General features: G+C 38.6%; 1 protein-coding gene across 1 annotated transcript in view; it reads right to left on the reverse strand.

The window, feature by feature from the left end:
• Positions 1-821: 821 nt before the first annotated feature.
• dnajc30b (DnaJ (Hsp40) homolog, subfamily C, member 30b) overlaps positions 822-26,521 on the reverse strand; it is a 354,582-nt gene continuing 328,882 nt past the window's right edge. Inside the window, exon 2 of the mRNA XM_079885686.1 lies at positions 822-832. The gene's annotated coding sequence lies outside the window, so the exon portion shown is untranslated. The remainder of the gene's footprint in view (positions 833-26,521) is intronic.

The following is a 26,521-nucleotide window of genomic DNA, read 5'->3' on the forward strand; positions in this document are numbered from 1 at the left end:
AATTTTCAGCATCATTACTCCAGTCTTCAGTGTCACATGATCCTTCAGAAATCACTCTAATATGCCGATTTGCTGCTCAAACATTTATTATTATCAATGTTGAAAGCAGTTGTGTACAATTTCTTTTCACGATTCTTTGAGGAATAGAAAATTCAAAAGAATAGCATTTATCTGAAATAGAATAAACATAATATTAATAATATAACATAATAAATGTCTATACTGTCACTTTTGATCAATTTAATGCATCCTTTCGGAATAAAATTATTAATTTCTTTCCAAACGGTAGAAGATAATGTTATAAAAGCTTTTATGTGACACTGAAGACTGCAGTAATGATGCTGAAAATTCAGCTTTACCAACACAGAAATAAATTGCATTTTAAAATATATTCAAAAAGAAAAGTTATTTTAAATTGTAAAAATATCTCACAATATTACTGTTTTTGGATTAAATAAATGAAGCCTTGGTGAGCAGAAGAGACTTATTTTAATACATTTATATATATATATATATATATATATATATATATATATATATATATATTTCTGTTTGTAATGCAAGTTTAGTGGGATGTTTTGTTGTTTTGACCATTACACACACACTGTTTGTGTTTCTTGTGTTCTCCAATTTCAAGGATTGTGAGAAGGCTGAGAAAGCAAGCTGAGATGGTCCTAAGGATCTGTGTGGTCCATGCGGAGGGTGCACAACAACCACCAAAAGAAGTGTCAATTGTAATTCAGACTGTGCTGTGTGCCATCACTTTGCTTATGGACATAATTTATTCTCTGGATCTGAGGTACCCATCCAACCTGCAGCATACTTTCGAGGTCTTTCAAAAACTGAATCTGGATGGACAAAGGCTAGCTGAAGATGTTTGATTTGAGTAGATCAGTTTTTAGTTGTTTTTTTTAGTTTTGTCTGCATTTCTGTTATAACTGTTTATAGCATTATGAAATTAATAAACTGTTTGACTTGCTATTTGATTTGTTTGCTTTTTTGGTGTGCATACTGTAATGGCATATTTTTTAATGTATGCAACAATGTGAAAGACATGCATGGAAGCAATTCTATGATCAGCACAATATAGTCAATTTTGAATATTTGCCATTCTGTTAGACCTATAGAAAAACACATTGGTCAGTGTAATAAGTTATATTTTACCCTGGAAAAATTACATTAGTTCAATGTAATACAGTAAGTTTGACTTTCAAGGAAAATTACATTAGGTCAATGTAATACAGTTAAGTTTAATTTTCAAAAAAATTACATTAGGTCAATGTAATACTGTTAAGTTTAATTTTCAAAAAAATTACATTAGGTCAATGTAATACTATTAAGTTTGATTTTGAGGAAAATTACATTAGGTCAATGTAATTGTGATAATTCAGATAGAAATAGTTTGATTACATCCGACAGACATGATTACAAACAGCTTTATCAATGTAGTAATTTTATGTGGAAATTTGCCACATGATTAATATACATTCAACTGATGAGGTATTTTTTTGAGTGTGCACACTAAAGGAGTCTTGAACTAGACTGCACACTAAAGGAGCCTCGAACTAGACTGCACACTAAAGGAGACTTGAACTAGACTGCACACTAAAGGAGACTTGAACTAGACTGCACACTAAATGAGTTGGACTGTGAGCTGAGGAGGCTCCAAAAAAAAAAAAAAAATTTGGAGATCAAACAGCTGGATAAAACTGATCTCAGTATGTGAACTTATTTAACCAAGTAACACTTTAGTATGAATATTTATTAATGCAACTTTCTCTTGCTCTCTTTCTCCCTCCCATCCCACAAAACCAATAAAACAGTTTGAGACCTATCTGCAGTTTCAATGTGCTTTTATTAAGTGTCATATTGTATGGTGATTGCATCTACGTCTGCACCAGCTGGGTGGTCAAGTGTGATCTGGTCACACTCATCGGGCAGAAGCTGGTTTTGTGGTGTTTCTCGCTCCTTTCTACTGGTGGCTATATTGTGCAGAATGGCACATGCAGGCACTCTATCTGTGATGCCCGCTCTGGTGACTCTTAAGGGCCGAACACAGTTGAAACGTGCCTTTAGGAGGCCAAAGGTCATCTCTATCTTCACTCTGGTTTTACTGAGGGCCACACTGAAGCGGTGCTGTGGCCCTGTCTGAGGGTCATGATAGCGGGTTATTGTGTAGGTTTTTCTAGCTCAGTTCAAATTAACAGTGTTTTGTACTGTACCAAATGTATCTTGCTTTCCTCAAAGCGCTGACACAAAACAGACTCACGGAAAATTTGTGAGACAAGCACTGGAGCCAGGCCATTTGGCATCCACACTTGTGATCATACGTTCATGACCACAAGTCGTCTGCAGATGATGTTTAGTAGATCATAATCTGTTAATGTTACTATTAATTTAAAGATTCATCTCACAGAAAATAATCATCTCACATATTAACATCATTAAGGCTGTGATAGGACTTCCTATTAACATAATCTGCCTCATGTTCCCCTAGAGCAGTGGAGATTGGAGCAATAGACTGCATACATGTTGCAATGACTCTAGGGAATCCTATCATAAGATTAACAGAATAATAATAAAGATTTAAAATAATTCTTAACATGTATTATATTGTATAGTACATTTGTGAAATTTGCTTTTTGAAGACAAAAAAAAAGTGTTCATGTGATGTCAATATATCTTAACGGCAATTTTATAAAAGCCCTCTTTTATGGACATGGTCGATAAATGTCCGGAGAACACTATTAATGAAACTATTCATGTACTCCTGCAGAGCGAGGACCACCTTGCGAATGGTTCGACAAACCGTGTTTTCCCCTAGCTTCTGTGCGTCACCCACCGTGCAAGTATGTACCACTTGCGAAAAAACGCAACGCAATACCATTTGCGGTACAGTAAGTGCATGAATTCAACGTGTGTAAATTCTTTATGTGCGGCTCAAGAAGTTCGCAAAGATAAGACATTGCTTCCGCGGAAAATCTGTATCTTTCATACAAGTAACTATCAGGAAAGGCAAGGGGATTTTGTCATGCTAAAAACTCTTTCTCTACGAAGTGTTCGTCAAACAATTTGCGCTGAGATGTCCACCGGATTTGGAGGAAAAGCTGAAGTCATTGCAACAGACACTGGGAATAAGTTACGTCACCTATATGTTTCTTTGCTCTCAGCTGATTGGTCAAACTTCAGTCTGAGATCTTGAATCCAGAACATAGCCTGCCCCGGAGCAGGTTAGCCGTGCAGCGTAAGATACCATGGCAACAAACACCGATTAAAGCCGAGCTACTTTCATAGTACCTAAAACCCAGGGTTGGCGGAAACTAAACTGAAACATAGCTGGCTAGCCACCTAAACCGGCTTCATGGTATAGGCCCCTGGTGTGCATTTTATAATTGTTCTTGCTATTTGGGATATGTAGGACCTAATAAGTATAATAACTAAAATTTGTTTTTGGACAGGAAGTAGTTTTTGCAGAAAATGATGTCCTCATGTGAGGACAGTGGGTCTATGATTTACCAAATGATGTCCTCATGTGAGGACAGTGGGTCTATGATTTACCATAGTACTAGCAATTATGTGAAGTGTCAGTACAAATGAAATGATAAACACTGACAAAATCTGATTGTGTTATAATAGTAATGGTAATGGCCAGCAGAGAGCAGTAGAAGACCACTTATTGGCTCACTTTCATTATAAACTTCTTGATTTTTACCAGTTTTCTGCACTAAAGCAAACCAGATTTTCCATGTTAACTCAATAATGGATGCTCACACACACACACACACACACACACACACACACACACACACACACAGACAAATGTTGTTGTTTTTTCAATGCTATTGCGATCCATCTAAATATTCCCAAGTTTAGCTAACCACATGGTAGAATAAATAACGTTATATAGTCCCAATGTCCTCAAACGAGTGCTTCACATTTACTGATGTCCTAGAGTGCTACTATTACTAAAATATGTCAAATTTTAATCCCCATATGATGATAGAGACAGAATTGTACATAAATACATTTGTTTCATTCATATAATTTGAATAGATTTTTTACCTGGGTCATTTTTCTTTCGGGAACTGGTGTAGAAGTGTTTTGCTGAAATTCTAGCCATTTTCTTCTCACTGACATTGGTGTAATGTTGTGATATCACCACAAGATGGTGTGGGCAGTGTCCCTAAATGTGGCCAACATGTCTAAGATTTACAAATTTGACTATCATTGTGTCAAGAGGCAAAAATGTAATGTCCTCATATGATGACGCAGATCACATTTATTATCATGTTAATATCTGGAGAAAAACTGCACTCTTTGTGTAATATTATATAAGATTAAAGGGACACTTCACCCATTTGCATCAAGCCTTGTATCGTTAGAAACCCAGTCATATTGTTGAATGGTCGTGCATTATTCCCTCATTTTTCCCTGAGACGGGAGAAATAAGTATTTCAGTGTTGCAGTTCCTGCTTACAATGACGCAAAAATCGTCATTTTGCGTCATTCTAAGCAGGAAGTCCCATATCTTTGTAGAGAGGTTGAGACTACAAACACTCGTTCCTCATTTTCCAAAGGGTGGGACTCACTCACGTTACAGACCTATAACAGATCAGTGGGTGGGACTTCACTTTCTGAAACTAAAAGCAATATCCTCCATCTTGTTTGGAAGCTAAGCTAACAGGCGCTGTGGAGCCAGATGTGAAGTTACGACAATAGCGGAGGGTACTCAATATGATATAGAAGAAGATGATTTCGTAAGTCTGATGCTCGAATCAGGTGTTTGTGGATACCTTTACGAGACGCATTATAGCGAAGAGCAGCCGAGGCTGATGGAGGAACAGGAGGCAGAAGACCTGCCTGTCGTGGACGAGGAGCCCGGACTGGCTCGAGCTGGGGCGGACTGGTGGTGCCTGTGCTCTCACTGTGCGCCTATGGACACAGAGATAGAGATAGAGTAAAGATGCATGCTTTGAATGTTGCTTTATACTGACTCAACTGAAAATCTTTTTGATACACAACCTTTACTTCATCAAAGGTTGTCATAAATAAAAGAACTGCAGGACTTGGATCCATACAGGAATTAAAATCCAAAATGGTGCATCACATGAAATTGTTCGGTGATCAATCGATGAGCGTGATAACAAAGACTACTAAACATGACTGAACTGTTAAAAAACTCCATTCGTATTACAGAGGAAAGAGACGACGCGGAACACGATCAATTCGAATCATCCGACAGCGCTGCAATGAATGATAAATGCAGCATGAACATGAATTGCTTTGAGTTTACTGATCACAAAAATTATGATATGGAGAATGAAATAGATCCAGAGAACCACTTCTATACAAACAATTGCCACTGCGAGTATTATACGAACGAACAATTCAAATCCAGTGTAAGAATGAACAATGCTTTATCAATAATACACTTCAACAGTCGAAGCCTGTATACTAACTTTGAAGAAATTAAGGACTACTTAAGACAATTTCCTAATTTTCACATCATTGCCTTATCAGAGACTTGGCTAAATGTGAAAAGAGAATGTGACACAAAACTCGATGGGTATGAATTATTTAATGTGAATAGAACTAATAAAAAAGGAGGTGGTGTAGCTTTATATGTATGTAGTGGGTTTAACTGTAAATTAGTAAAAAATATGACAATCAAAATAGATAATATGATGGAATGTGTTACAGTTGAAATAATGGTTAAAAAATCGCAAACAATCCTGGTAAGCTGTATATATAGGACTCCAGGGTCATGTATAGATGCATTTAACAGCAGAATTGTGGAAATGTTTGACATGTCAAAGGTAACCTTTGTTTGTGGAGACTTTAACATTGACCTATTGAATGTACGCAAATCACAAAAGCACAGAGATTTTATGGATACTATGTTTAGTTTAGGTCTTTTTCCCACTATCACAAAACCATCAAGAATCACAGCAAATAGTTCTACTTTAATCGACAATATCTTTACAAATGCAGTTGACAGCAGAATAGAAAGTGGTCTCCTTATAAACGATATAAGTGACCATCTTCCTGTCTTTAGTACACTGCAACTTTTTTTTCAGAATCAAAACACAAAGAAACAAGGAGTATATAGTTTAAAACGACTCAAAACCGCAGTATCCGTTAGAGCCTTTAAACAAGAATTAAGTATACAGACTTGGAATGAAGTCTACTCAATTAATGATCCAAATGAATCTTATAATAAATTCTTGTCTATTTTTACTCATTTATTCAATAAACATTGTCCTATGATCATGCAAAAACAGTCAAAGTATGAAGCCAAACCCTGGATCACCAAAGGACTTCAAAATGCATGTAACAAGAAAAATCTCCTATATAAACTCTTTTTAGAAAATAGAACAAAGGAAGCCGAACTCAAATATAAACTATATAAAAACAAGCTAGTAAATATATTAAGAAAAACTAAAAAGGCCTATTATAATAATCTACTAGAGCAACACAGAAGTAACATTAAAGAGACTTGGAAGGTATTAAATAGTGCAATCAAAGGAAACACTAAGAAAAGCAAATATCCAAAGTACTTCACAAACCAACTGAAAACTATAACTAATCCAATCAATATTGCTAATGAATTCAATAATTATTTTGTAAATGTAGGTGCCAATTTAGCAAATAATATTGTGCAACCAGAATCAAAAGTAGGTGTGGATGTTGACATAATTAAATCAAATACAAACTCAATATTTCTAAAGTCAGTAGATGAAAATGAAATAATAAATATAATAAATACATTTAAAAATAAAAAATCAACAGATTTTAATGATATAGACATGGCACTAGTTAAGGATGTTATGACATTTGTTGTTAAACCATTAACTTATGTTTTTAACTTATCTCTCCAAACTGGTGTTTTTCCGGACAATATGAAAACAGCTAAAGTCATCCCCATCTACAAAAATGGTGACAGCCATTTATTCTCAAATTACAGACCAATTTCCCTCCTTCCACAATTTTCAAAAATATTAGAAAAACTATTTGAAACAAGATTAGACAGTTTTATTGAAAAATATAAACTATTAAACGATCATCAATATGGCTTCCAAGCAAATCGATCCACGGAAATGGCTGTAATAGAGCTGGTTGAAAAACTGACCTCTGCAATAGAAAATAAAAATTACTCAGTTGGAATTTTTATAGACTTAAAAAAAGCATTTGATACCATTGATCATAAAATATTATTAAAAAAACTTGAAATATATGGTATCAGGGGCGTTGCACAAAGATGGATTAGTGACTATCTCAGGAATAGATTTCAGTTTGTGCAGTTCACCAATGACAGGTCAGAGCTTCAGAGGGTCACTTGTGGGGTTCCTCAGGGATCAGTCCTTGGACCAAAACTATTTTTATTATATATCAATGACATTTGTAATGTGTCTACTCAATTAAATTGTGTTTTATTTGCTGATGATACAACTTTATTTTGTTCCAATCAGAATTTGGGACAGCTTCTGGACACAGTGGAAGCAGAAATGAAAACATTTAAAAAATGGTTTGATGTTAATAAACTGTCACTAAATATAGATAAAACTAAATTTATTCTATTTAGTAATAAACAAATAAATACAAAAGTCCAGATAAGAATTGATAAATTTGAACTAGAATTGGTAAATGAAATTAAATTCTTAGGTATCATCATTGACCGCAAGATCAGCTGGAAATCTCACATAACCTATATAAAGTCAAAAATTTCTAAAACACTGGCTATCCTGTCTAAAACAAAACACATTCTTGATACAAAGGCCCTCAACATATTGTACCAGTCTCTAATAGTGCCATACATGACTTACTGTGTAGAGATCTGGGGAAATACATACAAAACAATAATAAAACCAATTGTTATTCTGCAAAAACGTGCAATACGAATTATAAATAAAACAGATTATTATCACCCAACAAACAAGTTATTTATGAATTCCAACCTATTAAAATTTAATGACTTGGTGGAATTTAAAATAGCCAAAATAATGTATAAAATAATAAATAGTAAATTTCCAGACTGTGTCCAGAACTTGTTTCAGATTAAATCTACTCCTTATGAGCTCAGAGGAACACTTATGTTCAGCAAACCTCAAATCAGAACCAATGTCAAACAGAGATGTCTGTCTGTTCAGGGGGTTAAACTGTGGAATAGTCTCGATGATGAATTGAAAATATGTAAATCCATTAGTAGTTTCAAGAAATTATTTTTAAAAAAAAAGATCACATTATACAAAACTGAATGAATTTAGCTTCTTTTTCTTCTTAGTCATTGTATGCTTGATGACTTTGGGACTTGGTGTTGTGTGTAAAATAAATGTTATGTAAAAAGGATCGGCGCAATAAGCATAAGCTTCAGCCGACACCTTTTCGGTCGATCAACTTTTTTTTCTCTCTTTTAAATATTGTTTACAATTTAACTTAATGTTTGTTTTCTATGTTTGCTTGTAAATTGTTTTTCTTTATTTTTTTTTCTTGAAGTTGACCGAAATAAACTTTAACTAACTAACTAACTAACTAATGTTAGGCTTCAGATGCATTAACAGTTGTTTTCTCTAGCAATGCTTTAGAACAGTGGTCAAATTAATTGATAATAATGACTAATCATTAATCATAAAAAATAGACCTACATCTTATCAGTTTATTAATGTTATCATTCTATGTAATCTTTTTGTAAACAAGTGTACACAAAAACACACTGGTGTAGATGGGTATACCAAAAAAATAAGGAAAGGTATTTATAAATAAAATATTTGAATAATATATTAAATATTTTATTTGTCCTGCTGTATTAATTTTGTCCTTGATCCCATGTGTTTCTCTTGTCTAACATTCTCATTTTTACAGATGAATATGAATAAAATATGTAATTTTAAGACACTTCATCTTACTATAAAAGTAATTTCGAGTTTTTGAATGAATGAATGCTTTAAAAAACCTCAATAACTTTTACACAGAAATATGTTGAGGCAGATGTTTTTGTTTATCATTATTTAAACAGTCTAGATCAAATTTAGGATAGGTAGATAACTTTATGTATATTGTTTTATATTATAAAAATTATATATATTAAATTCTTATGAATGACAATATTTTTTATTTATATGTCCATGTCCCACCACACCTGAGAAACTTCTTTTCTGAACAATATTTCTATGCAATTTACTATTGTACACAGTTTTGGCCAATTAGCTATGGTGATGTTTTAAAAGAATAACGTGTCTCAACCACAATTCAAATAAATAAACCTCCTCATCTTTGTTGAATTTGTCATTTTGGCTGTCAATGTTTAAAACCTTGTATGAATTGAAAAAAATGGTTCCTCATGGTGTTTCTAAAAAAATAATTAAAAAAAAGTCCTTCTTAGAGGGGCACAGAACTTCACAATCATAGGTGTTTAGTAACTAACTAACTTAGTGATTTCTCTAATAGTCTCTTCATGATCAGAACATACTACTTTTACATGAGGTCTTATACTATATTATACAGTGAGGTTTTTATTTGCCCTAGGTGCCAAAGCCCTTAATTTGGTACTCCAATGCATTATATCTGTAAGAAAAATTGAATTAAATGAATCAATTTTCTAGACTTTTGTCTCTTTTTCATTACAATTAAGTGCACTTACCTTTGGAACGGTACATTCAAAACGACAAATGACAAGTATAACATTTCTTTACTTGGACCTTGCTATGTATACATCAATACAATTGAAATAGTTATCACTTAATTTGACCAACGTTCAAAAAGCATTGCTAGAGAAAACAACTGCTGAAGCTTAACATTTATGATAACCTTTGACAGTTGTGTATCAAAAAGATTTTCAGTTGAGTGTAAAGCAACATTCAAAGCTATATTGTATACCGTAATATAAAAGCTATTTTAATAATATTTACCCTAGACAACTTTGGGAGACAGAATAAAAACACAAGAATATATTTATTTAAACATGCAATAATAGACATTTAAAAAGCTTAATCTCAGTCATTTGTGAAAAACGAACAGTTATAGAAGTAGTTTAGAACAAAACGCGATCTGAGGCGCTCACGCTAACAATTTCTGTTCCACTCGCTTGTATTGATTGCCCCGCCCACGCTATGGTCTCGTGAATATTCATGATAGCTCCACCCTTTGGAACCAAATATTTCAGGAACCGAATATATTGTAACACCGGAACCCGACCTAGCGTCGAGATAGTAAAGTGTAGTTGTTTGAGTGTCAGAAACCACTTGAAGTCATATTACAGATCAAAGGCAAAGCTTGCCAGACAAGGCCTAGTGGCCTAATGGATAAGGCATCAGCCTCGGAAGCGGGAGATTGTGGGTCAAGTCCCACCTGGGTCGTCTTTGATGGGCTTTTTAAGTTGGCCGTTGGGCGAATTCAAGGATGGTTTGTTCAAAGCAACGCTGTAGCCATGATGAGCGCAAGATCTGAATTAGCATAGAACCCACAAACTTCTGATAGTTGTGCTGGGTTTTTGTGTGCATCATTCTGTCCTGCCCGTGCATGTGCCCTATCAGGCTGAAATTACACAAAGCACCCTGCGCAAGAGGCCCAGTGGCTTAAGGGGAAAAGGCCACTTTTTGCTTTTGCACCGGACCTACGACGGAGGCTTTGCGTACGAAAGCAGAGAGGCAGATTACACACAAAACAGGTGGGAAAGAGTCATGAACTATAAATGAATCTAGACATACAAAAACATCATTGATACGTTTGTTTTGACCATAGAACCAAAACGGCGGGCTCTAAAATGTAAACAGCCTCATAGAGGCTATGTCGTAGGCTTGACTTTGAACCATAGGACATCAGCCCCCCACCTAGGGCGTGCTTGTTGAGCTAGCTCTAAGCCGATGCTGCAAAAAGTCAATGATAATTTGTTCAAAGAAACTCCACAGAACAACAAGTATACCTGTGCTTAGCGTTTTTGCAAAAGAGCCACGGTGATTCAATTAAGAGCGATATAAAATGGTTTGAAACCCACTACGGCAGGGGTGCCCAACCCTGCTCCTGCCGATTGACTGTCCTGCACAGTTTATCTCCAACCCTAATCAAACACACCTGCCTTTAATTTTCAAGTGATCCTGAAGACGTTAATTGGCTGCTTCAGGTGTGTTTGATTAGGGTTGGAGATAAACTGTGCAGGACAGTCGATCGGCAGGAGCAGGGTTGGGCACCCCTGCACTACGGCATCTACAGGCCTGCAAAAAGTTCAATTTGGCCGAAGCATCAGCCTCTGATGCTGCAGAACGTGACGTCAAGTACTATGTGGGTTGCAGTAAATGGCCAGATATGAAGTGGTTGATAAAGAAAAGCAGCAGAAGCAAAGAGAGTCAGAGAACCCTTGAACTCATACTTGTCAAGTTCTCAGGGTTTCTTTGCCTTAATGTCTGCCCAAACTTGAAAAGGCTTCAATCAACTTTAAGAGGAGGGTGCATGGAATAACTCAAAGCATTGAATTCTTCTTCATCAAATCAATTTATTGAAAATCTTTCCACAATGACTTGATCTTCTTGTTTCAATGAATATCTCAGATGCTTAGCTTAATAACCTATATAGAAAGACATATAAATATATGAGTCACTACACAGAGTATAAATAAATGTACATTCAGAGATATTAAAAGTACAATATTGTTAAACTATTTGCGGTTTATATAGCAGCTTGTAAACAGCAACAACAATGTAAAATCAAATACACCTAGTGCACATGTTCAGTTAGCATGCTAGATGCTAAATGCTAGCATCAAACAACTTTCAAACACAATGAATATTTGTCCTACCAGTAGCACTCCAAGTTGATGAATACATTTGGCTTTTCCCAGTAGTCTTTGAACAACTCAATTGACTCGATGCTGATTTACCAATCTTTCTCATTTGATTGTGTAATCTCCAAAATCCACCAGTTTAGGTAGGAGAAGAATATCCACTGCTCAAAGATCTCAGCATGCTGACAATCACACACACCTGGTCCTTTGTGCCATGTGGAGTTTCAATGGCCAATCAGCTTCCCTGGTTGTTCCAGCAACACTGTGCTCACAGCCAATAGGCTGCACCCATTTTGATCGCAATTCTTTTAATTAAACAATGATGAATATTTATTTCTCCCTCTTTCCTTCAATTTCAGATTTAACTTAACAATACTAAAGGTGAGAGGGCTCGTCCGGGATTTGAACCCGGGACCTCTCACACCCTAAGCGAGAATCATACCCCTAGACCAACGAGCCTCGTCGGAACGAAGTCTTTCGGGAGGGCGCCACAAATTCAGTGAAGTTCACCTCAAAGACGGAACCCGACCTGGCGTCGAGATACTAAAGTGTAGTTGTTTGAGCGTCAGAAACCACTCGAAGTCATATTACAGATCAAAGGCAGAGCTTGCCAGACAAGGCCTAGTGGCCTAATGGATAGGGGTGTAAGAAAAAATCGATACACCTGAGTATCGCGATATTTTATTTTGCAATACTGTATCGATTTTCAAAAACGCAATATCGATTTTTTTTTTTTTTTTTTTTTACGTCCAAAAATATTCATGGTAATACCGTAAGACAGTGGTTCACGTTTATGTTGTTTAAATCCCTACCACTAGATAGCTATGCTGAGACGCACCACTAGTGTCCTCGCCAGGCTCGCCTATAACGGTGCGTGTCCACTGGACATTTTAGGATTGACAGCGGACCGGAGAAAGCGTTGAGAGCGACCGAGAGCGTCAAAAAGTTAGACAGTTCCTTTATACAAAGATCAAGCGAAAAACGCAGTCGTCGGGATGTGACGTCTGTCTTGAGAGTTTAAACATAAGCAAATTGTGCCGGAGTTTATGATGGATTTAGTGCGTAAATCATTTTGTTTACAAATTAGACGTTGCGTATATATGTTAAATATTTCATTTTGGATGTGTTTATTGTGATTATATTGGCTGGCTTTATAAAAGTTTATACAATTGAAAGGATATCTTTGCTTGGTGCATTTGGAAACAAAGCTTGTCTATTTCTAAATGTAATCGCGTGCATCGTTCACACCAAACGCGAAAAGAGCATCTGGCGCGAGTGATTTCAATGTTAAGTCAATGCAAAGACGCGTTTACGTGTTTCTGGAGGTCCTGCGGCACGAGGCGTTTAGCGCGGCGCGGTTCACCTCATTCGCGCGTCCAGTTCTTTTAAAATCTTTTATCACATAAAACTTGATTTCAATATATGACACATTCATTTTGTTCACTTTCATCCACTTTCAATCATTTTCGTCCAGTTCACGTTGTTGTTTTGTATTGTGACAGGGGCTATGTACCTATTTTCTTTTATTATGGCCTACTTGAGCATATAAAAATTTGCTCACTAAGAACCTGTGAACCACAATCCCAAACTGGCAGTTTGATTTTCTGTGTACTGAATTGTTTACCTAAAGTAAACTTCTTTGACTTTTATGCACATCATGTCTTTTTTAAAATATTTTTAATATATTTTACTTTAAAAAAATCCCAATATATCGCCTTATGCACAGTATCGAAATATATTGCAATATATTGAATCGTGACCCATGTATCGTGATACGTATCGTATCGCCAGATTCTTGCCAATACACAGCCCTACTAATGGATAAGGCATCAGCCTCCGGAGCTGGAGATTGTGGGTTCAAGTCCCACCTGGGTCATCTTTGATGGGCTTTGTTTAAGTTGGCCATTTGGCGAATTCAAGGATGGTTTGTTCAAAGCAACGCTGTAGCCATGATGAGCGCAAGATCTGAATTAACATAGAGCTGACAAACTTCTGATAACTGAGCTGGGTTTTTGTGTGCATCATTCTGTCCTGCCCGTGCATGTGCCCTATCAGGCTGAAATTACACAAAGCACCCTGCGCAAGAGGCCCAGTGGCTTAAGGGGAAAAGGCCACTTTTTGCTTTTGCACCGGACCTACGACGGAGGCTTTTCGTACGAAAGCAGAGAGGCAGATTACACACAAAACAGGTGGGAAAGAGTCATGAACTATAAATGAATCTAGACATACAAAAACATAATTGATACGTTTGTTTTGACCATAGAACCAAAATGGCGGGCTCTAAATGTAAACAGCCTCATAGAGGCTATGTCATAGGCTTGACTTTGAACCATAGGACATCAGCCCCCCACCTAGGGCGTGCTTGTTGAGCTAGCTCTAAGACGATGCTGCAAAAAGTCAATGATAATTTGTTCAAAGAAACTCCACAGAACAACAAGTATACCTGTGCTTAGCGTTTCTGCAAAAGAGCCAAGGTGATTCAATTAAGAGCGATATAAAATGGTTTGAATCCCACTACGGCATCTACGGGCCTGCAAAAAGTTCAATTTGGCCGAAGCATCAGCCTCTGATGCTGCAGAACGTGACGTCAAGTACTATGTGGGTTGCAGTAAATGGCCAGATATGAAGTGGTTGATAAAGAAAAGCAGCAGAAGCAAACAGAGACAGAGAACCCTTGAACTCATACTAAAGGTGAGAGGGCTCGTCCGGGATTTGAAACCGGGACCTCTCGCACCCTAAGCGAGAATCATATCCTTTTTTTAATTTATTTTTTATTAAGAAATTTCACTCAATAAAATACAATAAAAATACATTAAAAAATAAATTTCTTCTACAATCATCTCTACATCACATATCCTTCTTTTACATCCACAATTTAAGAATAGCCTTCACTTCCTGGCAGCTTCCACATTTAATATTTTAAAACAAAACAAAACAAACGTTTGGGGTAAAAACACGATAAAAAGCATCCAACATATTTTCACTTTTAAAATACCCATACAATCTTTCAATATAGAGCTCCGTTTTCCTTTTAAACACAGTCCAAACATCCAACACAATTTTTTCTTTTTTAGCCACAGTTCTTCTCTCCCATATTGCACTTTTCATTAACATTACACACAGATTGATAAAACTTTTGTTTTGACACTTCTTTTCCCATCCAAACATCACCACCCTGTTCCATTCCATTCCATTTTCATCCCACTCTTCAGTCACATCTTTACTTAAATCTTTACATTTCCTCCAGTTCTTTACAATATAAAAACAGATGTAAAATCCACTCTTCCTTTTCCTGGTACACTTTACACAAAGCATTTTGTTCCATTCCTATTTTATTTTAAATGCCTCAGTAAAAACCACTTTATGCCTTATAAAATACTCCAAACATTCCAATTTTGTTTCCACACACCTCCCCCTCATGTTTCTCCATATACACTCTATTTTTATTCACCTTATTCCGCCCCGCCCACTTTTAATACTTCGCGCTTCCGCATTTTGTCATCCGACTTCCGCTAAACTGACACGGCACATCCGGTAGCTATTTCAGTAGTTAGAAGATTGTTTATAGTTAGCCAAAACTTTATCAAAATGACAAATTACGTTAATACCGTAAATGTTTTAAATTGGGAGCACGGAGAAAACTTCGTACGACTATCAGTTCGTCTCACATTATCTCACCCATCGTCATTGTTGTTGTGGCCAGAGGTAACGTTAACCTATGGGAATATTTAACTACGTCCTGTCAGAAGGAGTTGACGGAGCAGCAATAAAAAATTAGTTAAGGGTTAAGGATAGGAGATTAGGTAATTGGTTAAATATGAATGATTAAATAAGTTGTATAAAATCAGTTGTAAGAAGTGCTTGATGTTTTCAGGAAGCTAGAGACACCTTCTACTGACCTTCATGTAGAAACATTTCACCATTTAAATTTCATAAGTAATAAACCAAGATGGTATTCATTTGCAAACTTGACGTGACTTATTCCTTCTAACTAGAAGACTTAATTCATTTAAGTTTTAAGGGGAATCTACAGAGCTCACATTATATTGTTTTATAATAAATGACTTGTAAAGGTTTATAAAAATAACTATTCATAACAGGTAACATCTGGTCATTGTAAAGGTTTATAAAAAAAAAACTTCATAACAGGTAACATCTGGTCATTGTAAAGGTTTATAAAAATAACTATTCATAACAGGTAACATCTGGTCATTGTAAAGGTTTATAAAAATAACTAATTATAACAGGTAACATCTGCTCACACTGTAAAGGTTTATAAAAACAACTATTAATAACAGGTAACATCTGTTTTACAAGATTCACAAGGAGGACAAGTTTCACCTTCCTTTCATAGAGGAGATCGGTAATGGTGAAGCCTCTGTCTGCCATTATTCATCACCTGGACGAGGTTATTAAGTGCACGATATTGAAGAAAAATGCGATATGCGATAACTCATTAAACAATGCGATATTCGATACGATAATGCTTAAAGTATAGAAAATTAACTTAAATTAGATTTAAAATTATATAACCTACATATGTGTTTCACATTCTTTTTGTAACAAGAAAACATCCCTTCAACTTGTGAAAGTGAACATCAGTGTTTTACTGTATATAAGATGTGTTATTTTAACATCAGTGTAAACACGGGGTTCAGGTTATCCTACATTAGGTCTATTTAACAACAGAAACCGAATAATCAAATGTAAAAGTAAAACACTGCTTAGTTTTTCACTGTATGAATTATATAAACTGATTAAAGCTTATTAAAGCAAAAAAAAATTATGCATATTGCGATATATACATTTGCGATATTTTGATATATTGTGCTCTACATGTTGTGTTTGGAAACTGCTCTCTGAAACACTTCTCCATGATGTCAAGCCAACGCGAAATCACCTTGCTTACAATGGACTGAGAAACACAAAACCTTTGAGAAAGATCACCCTGCAATAATTTAAAGGGTTAGTTCACCCAAAAATGAAAATTCTGTCAGTAATTACTCACCCTCATGTTGTTCCAACCCCGTAAGACCTTCGTTCATCTTCGGAACACAAATTAAGAAAAATTATAAAATGGAGGAGTGAGAATGGAGGACAGCTCTCAGATTTAATAAAAAATATCTTAATTTAAGGTCTTACGGGGTTGGAACAACATGAGGGAGAGTAATTACTGACAGAGTTTTCATTTTTGGGTGAACTAACCCTTTAAGACTCAGCTTCATCAGAGTCATCAGGAGCTGATACCAAGTGTGTAGCTGAAAGCTGCTGGTGTATGAACTGGTAAGGTGCTCGGCAACTGAGTGGAATGCATCAATGTCGACCCTGTGTAGAGCTGACAAAGGTGGTCGTTTCTCAGCAGAGTTATGTAGTATGGCACTGGCTCAACGCATTGTGTTCCCATTTCAGGTGTAGGTGGCTTCAGGTTGAGTTGAGATTTTGGAGCGTAGTTGTGGTCAGAGACAGATGGATCCTCCCATTGTGTTTCTGCATCACAGGTCTGGGGCGTGTGGCTGTGATCATCCTCACAGTTGTCCACTGCAACACCGACTCTCATCGATGTTCTATGGAAATAATAGAACCATAAACATTTTTACATTAGTACTTAAAATAGATTTAAATAGTACTTTTTTCAATTAGATTTAAATTTAAAATGTAGATTTAAATTAGTACTTAAAATGAGAATTAATTTATGATGGCACTCATACTTAGAACAGTGTGAAAAAGAAAGATGCATTAAAAACGAGACAGTATACACACAATCTCCTAACTCTATGTAGGTCAATATCAATATCTGAATGAGAGATGTAGCTAGCTGGCCTCCTTACAGGAATAATGTGAGCTATTGTAAGACTGTAATGTACCATAATATATTGTACTATCGTGAATATTCATTCATTCTTTATTTCAGACCCTTAGGTCCATATCACAAAGTAAACGAAATATAAGAAATATGACATATAGGTGGCCAATGGTAATAATGCAAGATTCGTTGTATTTTGTGAACGGCTCGTTACTAATGTATTCATAGAACGGACTTCATCTAACGTTAGGCTAACAAGCACATAGATAGGTAAGTTAGGAAACAACAGTTAGGTAAGTTAGCTTACCTGCATCTGACAACCTGTTCAGCACCCGTCGGGACTTCTTTACCAGAACATCGTAGCCGAGCCTTTACTCGAGGTAAGGGTGTTCGTTCGTCAGTCTGCTCCCCGTCCATAAAATGGTACGAACACACATAACACACATGGTACGAACACACAGCGCTTTGGTGAGCACTTCAAGTTTAGCGCCTTCCGCCATTGCCTCAGGTGCTCCTCGTGTAAATCGTAAAGTACACCACAACACTCCGATCGCTTTAGCCTATTGTGTTCGTAACACCGTTGGTTAAATTGTTCTATCCTCTTAATCCAATTGTTATGTCAGCCCCTAACTGAGCATATAATACTTCACATATTTTACCGTTACAACTATAGAATTACGCTAGAAACTAGCGTAGGTCGTTTCAGCCGGAAGTTGAAGTCCCGCTCAGCCGGAAGTAAGATGACAAAATGAGCGTAATGGCGTAGCCCTTGTTGTCATGGAAAATAAGGTGAATATCTTTAAATTTCTGCATCCAGTATCCATTTTCAATTGGCTCTTTAAAAACACAATCTCTAAAAAAATTCTTTAAATCTCTACATTCTTTAAAAGCAATTTTTTTTCCCCAGCCTCACTTTTACATCTTTTTCTTGTTTCTCTTCTTCCATGTTTTTGTCACAGGTCGGGGGGGGGGGGGGGGGGGGGGGGGTCAAGCCAGACTGCACCCACCCCTAAACACAGGACCACCTCGAGGAGCGTACCAAAGACCAGACAGACAAGTGGATAAAAGTTTAACAAGTTTTATTGAATAAAATTAATTTAAACGTCCTATTGAAGCTTCTGGGTCCCCCAACAGGTGCGGGGACTGAACCTCTGACCCCAGGAAAAGCGAGGATTTCAAGGCAACCCGTGCCAGGACGTAGCGACTAATCAGAATCAGAAAGAGCTTTATTGCCAAGTATGCTTGCGCATACAAGGAATTTGTCTTGGTGACAGTAGCTTCCAGTACACATACAATATAAAGTGACAAGACAAGTGACAAGTAACATAGGTATAAATAAATAAAAAAATATTATAAATTATAAATATATATAAAGTTATAAGGTGCTATAATGAAATACTTCTGAGGGAAGTATTGCACATGTTTGTTCCACAGTAGGGGAACATTTAAGTGTTCAAGAGGTGGATGGCCTGGGGAAAGAAACTTTTCCTGTGTCTGGTTGTTTTTGTGCTCGGTGCTCTGTAGCGTCGACCAGACGGTAACAGTTCAAACAGAAAGTGTGCTGGGTGTGACGGGTCCAGAGGGAAGAGGAGGTCGGCCACTGGCCCGACGAACAGGCAAGTATCCAGGTAAGTAGACCGTCTTAAGACGTGGAGCGGAACAAGGTCTCGTGATCGAGGAGGATTTTTCCTTGGGCCGACAGGCGAGTATCCAGGTAAGTAGACCTTCTCGAACCATTGAACAATCAGGGCGTGGCCGGTACAGGAGCCGATGGCCAGAACAAGAATCTTCTACCAGGCAGGTGAATGTCCAGGTACGTATACCGTCTTAAGACACGGAGCGGGACAGGGTCTCGTGATCGAGAAGGATCTCTCCTTGGGCAGACAGGTGAGTATCCAGGTAAAAAGACCTTCTCGAACCGTCGAACAATCAGGGCGTGGCCAGTACGGGAGCTGATGGCCAGGAGGAGAATCTTCTACCAGGCGGGTGAATATCCAGGTACGTATACCTTCTTAAGGCGCGGAGCGGGACAAGGGAGGGGGGCGAGCCTCTGCCAAGCGGATAACGTGAATGCTTCCAACGTGAGTCTCTTTCTTTAAGCAGACATCCACCGGAGGGGCTTTGGCGGAGGGATTCTTCTGCGAAACAAACAAGTAAGCAACTCAAGTACGTGCATGCTTCTCTTCAGTACAGAGATAAAAGCTTACGGCTGGGGTGTGCTTCTGTAAAGCAGACGGAAGTATGTCCAATGTGTGTCTCTCCTTCAGGCAGGCATCACATAAGGGGACATTTGCAGAGGACTTCTCTATTGAACAGACAGAGTAAGTTATACAAGTGCATTTATGCTTTTCCTCAATGCAGAGACAAGAGCTTACGGCTGGAGTGTGTTTCTGTAAGCAGACGAGGGAGTATTTCTAATGTGAGTCTCTCCTTCCAGCAGACATCACGTAAAGGGACATTGACGGAGTTTCTTCTATTTGAGCAAACAGAGTAAGTTATACAAGTACGCACATTCTTCCCAACATGCAAAGATGAAATGTTCACATTCAACACCTGAAGTCCCTCTTCAGTGACAGCGGATGAAAAGAAATGGGGAGTACACGGCGGTCAGTATATATATAATCCCCACACACTGCAACCTCACTTCAAGCCAATACTGTGTGACATCAATTCAGGCACTGCATATCCACTCTCTCTCTCAGTGCAATAAGGCCAGCACTCACCCAATGCTCGATCCTTCCACTGTCGTACTGACTCAGTTCTCATCAAATAGCGAGGGAATTCGGGTGCCTCCTTACTAGCACAGTGGACAAAGCTTCCTTGACACTCGCTCACACTCAGAAGAGAAACAAGAGTTCAATGATAACTCAGTCCAACCACTCTCAAGTGACAATTACACTCGTGATCAATACACTTCACAACTTCATATCCAGCTCAGTGCATGCATTCAATAAGATCCGATATCATACTACTTATCTTCCTTCCAATGATGATGGCATTCTCCAGTCTTCACTCAATCTCCATACTCACTCGCTTTCCAGCCTTTGACGTCTTCAACTCGTGTTCATGCAATCGCCGTTGCACCCTTAATACAGCTGAGCCCTCGCAACACTCTCCAGATGCCTCCACAAATCAGCAACACCACCAAAGAAACGACTTCTCTCAGGGGAGAACCACACCCAACTGTCTCTTCACTTTCCTTTTATATACTCCATTTGCCTCCACAGCCCCATCACAGATCCCAGCGTAAATCCCCCGCACCTGATGTTGATCTGTCATTAGCCGCCATTGTTATGGTGACAGATACACAACCGAAACCGGCCCGGTGTTGCAATGGCACCGTCCCGGGGGAACACAACTTCAGCGGGACTTAGTTCCGCTTCAACTTTGTCACCTCGTGACATTTTCAATTCTCTTTATCCACTCTTGAGGTATAGCGGCCTTAATTACATCATATTTGTTTGTTATCTCTTGTCTGCTAAAATCCTCCTTTGCCTCCTTCATTACATCCACAATGTATTGTATTGGTAAAAATCCCTTTTTGAATTCGTATAAAACATCTCTTACTTTTGTAATCCCCAGCTCCCACCATTTCTTATAAAAGATCGCTTTCCCTTGTTTTAAAATGCCGTTGTTTAAGAATAAAGGCTGATTTAAAATGTTCTCTCTACCTTGTGGATTAAAATGTACACTAGTTAAAAATTTGCCCCAGGCACTCATCATTTCTTTGTAAAAATCTGGCAATCCTTCCGTCATCCAATTTTTTGTTCTCATCCACAATATGTTGTCCCCAAGATTAAAATTGCTACACTTGCTTAAAAAAAACCCCATTGTTCTTTTCCATGCCGCTTTATTTTCTTCATCCAAGTACTTTTTTTGATCATTTTCACTCTTAAAGTCCAACTGAAATCAAAATTGACCCTATTTACTTTGTTAGCGCAAAAAAAATGTTTGCTGTCGTAATCTTTAATCAAAGTCTGAAAAGTTACTTCCGGTCTGGAATAATAATAATAATAATAATAATTCATTACATTTATATAGCGCTTTTCTAGGTACTCAAAGCGCTTTACATGAAAGGGGGAATCTCCTCAACCACCACCAATGTGTAGCATCCACTTGGATGATGCGACGGCAGCCATATTGCGCCAGAACGCCCACCACACACCAGCTTACTGGTGGAGAGGAGACAGTGATGAAGTCAATCAGTATATGGGGATGATTAGGAGGCCATGATGGACAGAGGCCAAGGGGCAAATTTGGCCAGGATGCCGGGGTTACACCCCTACTCTTTTTCGAAGGACATCCTGGGATTTTTTTAACGACCACAGAGAGTCAGGACCTCGGTTTAACGTCTCATCCGAAGGACGTGCTCATTGACAGTGTAGTGTCCCCATCACTACACTGGGGTGTTAGGACCCACACAGACCACAGGGTGAGCGCCCCCTGCTGGCCTCACTAACACCTCTTCCAGCAGCAACCTGGTTTTCTCAGGAGGTCTCCCATCCAGGTACTAACCAGGCTCAGCCCTGCTTAGCTTCAGTGGGCAACCAGTCTTGGGCTACAGGGTGATATGGCTGCTGACAACGGAATGGCGTTCCTTCTCTGATGACGTAGGTTTGACGGCTTGGGTTGGGAAACGCTTAACCACTCCCCTCAAACCGTTAGTCTGCTATGAGCAGAGATGGAGAGGAGGAGCGCTAGAGTAAAACCCTGCCCTCTGTTCAATATTCCATTTCACTGGGAAATACGTCACAACACTGGAGAAAAGTCGTTTGTAACTTCCGGTTCACGCGGACTTTAAGCTGTTTGTTCTTTGTTCCGCATCCATTAATCCCAGTCCTCCCTTCCCCACTGCTCCTATTAAAGTATTATATGCTATTCTTGGCGGCTTCCCTTCCCATAAAAATTCTAAAAAACATTTTTTCTGCCCACAACGGCATAGATGACGTAAGATGTACCATAGTTTAGAAATCATTAAAACATTCAGAACTAAAACCTTCCGTTTCAAAGTTAATGTTCTCATTTTCCAAAAAGTCAATCTTCTTTCAATTCCTCCTGAAATTTCCTCCCACATAGCTCCTTCTGCTTTCTTCTCATCCTTCCCCATTAAAACACCTAAAATCTTTATTTCTTTTGTCTCCTTAAAACTAAAATGCTCTGTTAAAGTTGTCATCCCTCCAAATCTCATATATACCGTTTTATCCTCATTTACTTTAGCTCCTGATCCCCTACAAATCTTTTGTATGATTTGCATTGCTTTTTTTACACTCCCCAGATCTTTTACCAATAACGTCGTATCATCCGCGTATTGAAAAATTGTATTCTCTTCTCCCTCAATGCATATCCCTTTTATTCCCTCCTCTTGTTTAACAGTAATTCCCAAAGGTTCCGCAACTAGAGAATATAAAAGAGCTGACGACGGACATCCTTGTCTTATTGATCTGGTTAATTTAAAACCATTACATTTAATTTGGATGCTTTTTATCGTGTTTTTACCCCAAAAGTTTGTTGTGTTTTAAAAGAGTTAATGTGGAAGCTGCCAGGAAGTGAAGGCTATTCTTAAATTGTGTATGTAAAAGAAGGATATGTGATGTAGAGATGATTGTAGAAGAAATTTATTTTTTAATGTATTTTTATTGTATTTTATTGAGTGAAATTTCTTAATAAAAAAAATAAAAAAATGGAAAACGCGTCTGACTACGGATCAGAAGATTCTAGGTTCGACTCCTGGCTGGCTTGCTCTGCCTCTTTAGCTTCGCTGTCAACCCATAGCCGTTTTTATTATTTCGTTTTATTAGCCCATAGTTTTTGTTATTATTATTATTAGATTGGTTGATTAATATAAAAAAAATTACAGTCAAACAATAGGCTGCTTTGTCAGTGGGATAAACATTACCATACATTACCATGCGTTCTTTCAAATGCATTGCATGAGTACTGTCACAAGGACCTTGCTTTACAACCAGTTTATAGTGTCTGTTATGCCATCGCAGGAATGGCAGGAAACTGAACCCCCTGGGCGGGGCAAAGGAGAGCTCCCTCTGGTGAGCCTGATGAAATTGAATTCAGTAAACAATCCCTTTGGATCATTCCCATGTTCTTAAAGGGGGCAGTCACACACTAAAAGCCAATGGGCCTGCTTCAGGTGGGAAGAAGATCCCATATGGTCTAGCGGTCAGGATTCTTGGTTTTCACCCAGGCGGCCCGGGTTCGACTCCCGGTATGGGAAGTTAGGGTTGTCTTTGCTTCACTTATCGAGACAGCCGGCACGTCTATCTGTGCCATTAGCTCTTTTAGCCAGCGGCGGAGCTTCAGCAACCTGATGGGTTGAGGTTCTGTCTCTGACCTGTGTGCCTTAGATATCTCAGCTGGTAGAGCGGTGGACTGTAGGTGGCAAGTTGGTAATCCTTAGGTTGCTGGTTCGACTCCAGCTTGAAGGAGGTCTTTTTCACACACAAACATTTCCTTGGCCATGCTTCTCGACGAGGCCGTCAGCGCTTGAGTTTGTAGTGCGCCATTTTGCAATCACGACCACCACTGGAGGGCAAAAGCTGATTCCCTGACCGGGAATCGAACCCAGGCCGCGGCGGTGAGAGCACCGAATCCTAACCACTAGACCACCAGGGAAGGTCTGTTGACTCCTTCCCCTCAAGCCCGGCTGTTGGCCTCTACCAGATTTTACAGCAAGACCACTAAGGCTTGTATTTTCCTCCAGGAGAGGAGACGTCACTGACCCTGGATCCTAGTTCTTCCGCTGAGAAACTGTCACAGGCTCTGTAGGAATATCCTAACAACACCACAACTTGCCATGAAAACAAAGCAACCGAGATCCCCAACATGTGAGGCCTCCATCTCCAAGGTTTTTACAGCAGGCCCCTCATCGGACCCCTTCCTGACGTTGGCTCCAGGCCTGTTACAGTTTTTTCTGATTGCTTAAGCACATTTTTTGCAACTATTGGCTAAATAAGAAAACCTTTCACCCAATTATCAAAACATTGTAGTTCTCTTGCAAAAGTGAACACAGCTAGATTAACTCTTCACACCTTCGTAAAAATGGTGTTTTCGTATCAAACAGTGAACACAAGCCATCATCTACTAAGCACACAATGTGCCAACTACTGATAGTATGAATACAAAACACATCTGGCTTTTGCTTTCTCTGTGTACAGATGACAATTTGAGGTCATACTTTTGTCATAGTGTCATGTAAACATACAAGTATCCAAACTTCAAGTATTGGTGTTTATTCACACTCATCAAAACCAAGACAAAGTCAGAACACAAAATAGTAATTTCACAAAAAAAAAAAGAAAAAAAAAAAGACAATCAGCCTACATCATGTGGTCTTTCTGGGTCCGGCCACAAAATTTCGTCCACATCGCATGCGATATCCTCCAGTCCAAGGCACCGGGGAAAATATCTCCTTGAATGCCGTATCCAGGCCTGACATGATGCCTGGTCAATATCTCCACATGCCTCCTCCATTGCCTGTAAAAGGGCTACCTGTTGATGAGGATGACGGTCATACACTTTCCAGCGCCAGGCAGAGAAGAACTCCTCGATGGGATTTAAGAATGGAGAGTATGGAGGGAGGTTGAGTGCCATGAAGGATGGGTGGTCTGTAAACCAGTTGCAGACCAAAGCAGCCCTATGGAAACTAACATTGTCCCATATGATGACATATCGGGTATGCTCTTGTCTCTGAACAGTGAGCATGTCATGTAAGGTGTCCAGGAATGCAATAATGTGTGCAGTGTTGTATGGGCCTATGGTTGCATGATGGTGAACAACACCATTTTGGCTTATAGCTGCACACATGTTTATGTTACCACCACGTTGTCCTGGGACATTGATGATGGCACGGTGTCCAATAATGTTCCTGCCACGTCTCCTGGTTTTACTGAGGTTAAAACCGGCCTCATCTACAAAAAGTAGCTCATGTCCCATGGCATCTGCTTCTAGTTCCATCACTCTCTGGACAAGACAAAACAAATGCAACACATCAGGCCCATGCACAGCACTACAGTATGCACTTCCAAATTCAGAACCAATGACACTATAGCTTACCTGCACATAGTCATATCGCAGTTGCTTTACACGTTCTGTGTTTCTCTCGAAAGGAACTCTGTAAATTTGCTTCATTCTTATTCTGTGGCGCGCAAGTACACGACTTAGTGCAGAAATGCTTACACTGTGTATATTTTGAAAGATGGTGTCATTATCAATTATGCGCTGCTGTATTTCGCGCAGTCTTATTGCATTATTGGCAATCACTATGTTCACTATATGGGTCTCTTGCTCTGGAGTGAACATTCTTCCTCTGCCCCCAACATCTGGACGTCTAGCAATTCTGTAAAGTAACAATTTCAGTATTTTTGCATGTATGGTACTGTTGTGTTTCTCATTAGAGTATGGCAGTGCTACAAAGTACTTACCGATTCTCATTTCGAAATGTCCTAATGATGCTTGCCACAGTGTAGCGGCTCAAATTAGGCTGAACCCGTTGGCCAGCTTCCCTCAGGGTCATCCCATGGTTGATGACATGGTCCACTATTGTAGCTCTGATGTCATCAGTTATTCTATTTCTTACTCTTCTTACCCTTCCTCTTTCCCCTCCTCGTCCTCTTCTTGCTCCTCCTCCTCTAACTTCCTCTAACCCTCTCGCTTCTTCAACTCCAAGTCCTCTTCCTCCAACTTCTTCACCTCCACGTCCTCTCCCTCGGCCTCCTCGTCCTCTTCTTGCTCCTCCTTGTCCTCTTCCTCTAACTTCCTCTAACCCTCTCGCTTCTTCAACTCCACGTCCTCTTCCTCCAACTTCTTCACCTCCACGTCCTCTTCCTCCAACTTCTTCACCTCCACGTCCTCTTCCTCCAACTTCTTCACCTCCACGTCCTCTCCCTCGGCCTCCTCTGATTCTCACTCTTCTCACTCTTACTGCTCCTTCC

The sequence above is a fragment of the Squalius cephalus genome, assembly GCF_949319135.1.
Source record: "Squalius cephalus genome assembly, chromosome: 11".
In the NCBI taxonomy this organism is placed as follows: Eukaryota; Metazoa; Chordata; class Actinopteri; order Cypriniformes; family Leuciscidae; genus Squalius; species Squalius cephalus.